This window comes from Pteropus vampyrus, unplaced genomic scaffold (genome assembly GCF_000151845.1).
Source record: "Pteropus vampyrus isolate Shadow unplaced genomic scaffold, Pvam_2.0 Scaffold288, whole genome shotgun sequence".
Lineage (NCBI taxonomy): Eukaryota > Metazoa > Chordata > Mammalia > Chiroptera > Pteropodidae > Pteropus > Pteropus vampyrus.
This window is the reverse complement of record NW_011889069.1, coordinates 1,104,435-1,106,419: the sequence shown is the minus strand read 5'-3', so window position 1 is coordinate 1,106,419 and position 1,985 is coordinate 1,104,435.

Sequence of the window (1,985 nt, the reverse complement as noted above, 5' to 3'; positions counted from 1 at the left end):
AAAAAAACTAAATAAAAATTTTAACACTAAAAGTAAACTATGTGAAATGAAATGTACTGGATGGGTTTAAAAGCAGATTAAAACAAAGGATAAGTGAGTTTAGACAGATTCCTATTTATTATTCAAACCTAAAAAGAGAGAAAAAAAACACTTTTTAAAAGAAAAATAACAGAGATTCCTTGTTCTGTGAAACAATCACAAGTGTTTTAATATACATTTAGTTTATTTCTAACAGAGGAAAAAATTTAAAAAATTATAAATAAGTAATAACCCGAAATTTTCCAAATAAACCTAGAATTCTGACCTTTAATCCAAGGCCACAAAACCCATGTAGAATTTAAAAAACAAAAGACAAAGAAACCTAGGTATATCATATTTAAATTGCTGAAACACAAATATAAATAGAATATCTTTTTTAAAAGCCAGTGAAAAAGTGCATTATGGAAAGAACAATAATACAAACAACAGCTGAGTTCTCATCAGAAACACTGAAAGCTAGAAGACAAAAGAGGAAATTCTGCAAAACTCTCAATGAAAAAAAGGAAACAAAAACAAAACCCAACAAGTACCTAAAATTTTATATTTAGCAACAATAATCTTAAATCAAAAATAAAAGAAGTAAATATGTTTTAGATAAGTAGAAACTGAAAGAGTTGATATTCAGCACACATTTACTAAATACTCTAAAGGAAGTTCTTCAACTTGAAAAAAAGAATTTCGGATATGCAAAAAATTAAGAGCACAAGAATAAATACATGTATAGATAAATATAAATAACATTAGTTTTTTCTTCTTTTAATTCTTTTAAGAAACAGCTGATTTTGAAGCAAAACAAAGCAGTGTATTTTATGGCTTTAACACATTTAAAAATAAAGTATATGAAAACAATAGCACAAATGGAATTATATTCTTGTAGGATTTTTACATTTTATGTGAAGAGATGAAATATTAACTCAAATTAGATTGTGAAAAGTTCGCGATCACATAGTAATTCCTAGAATAACTCTAAAGAAAATACAAAGAAATTGCTAAAAAGCCAAAAAAATAAATAATATTGAATGCTAAAATAATTTGATGAATTTAAAAGAAGAAAGGAAAAGAAAAACTGAGGGAAAAAGCTGAAACAAGTAAAATATAAATAGTAAGATGGTAGATTAAATGCAAAATTATAAATAATTACATTAAAAATTAATGAACACACACATCAATTAGAGATTTTTTCAGACTGGGTTAAAAAAACTAACGTGCCTATAAGAGATGCAATATATATATGAAGATCTTGACAGGTTAAAAAATATAGGACAATGGAGATTGGATTAAACATGGTGACGTGAGAGACATTCCCAGATCTCTCCCCTTGAAACAGCAATAAGCTGAACACCAAAAACTCAACAAAAAACACCTAAACTGCGCACCAGCACTTCTGAGCGTGGGATCTGCGCAAAGAGCTACCACAAGTCAGAACCCAGGGTGTCAGGTGGTGGACTGGGAGGAACAAAGAAGCTGCCTCGCGCAGCCAGAGCTCCCTGTAGGAGGAGGAGGAAGGGAGAAGGAGTGGTAAGTTCCTTGAACTTCCCTGTCTGAGAGTACCTTGAGCTCCACATGGCCAGTGACAGTGCCCAGTCATCAGGGCAGAAGGTAGAGAAACAGGGATGGCAGAAAAGTGTGGACAGCAGAGAAACAACAGTTGATTTTTACCAGCTGCAGTTGCAAAACTGAGGCTGAGCCATAGCCTCCAAAACCCAAACCAGAGGGGCCTCTCCCCCCATACACTCCAAGACAGAATGCCACCGAGCAAACACTACCGAAACTATCAATACCACTGACAGGAACTAAGACTAAGGGTAGTGAGCATGATTAAACAACTATAAGGAAAAAATAGATATTATTAACACTTTATATAAAGCAGAGATCCAAGAGGCTTAGATGCCACTTACTGGAAACCAAAGGGTTAGGGACCATTATATAATAAATCTTTCAGGGAG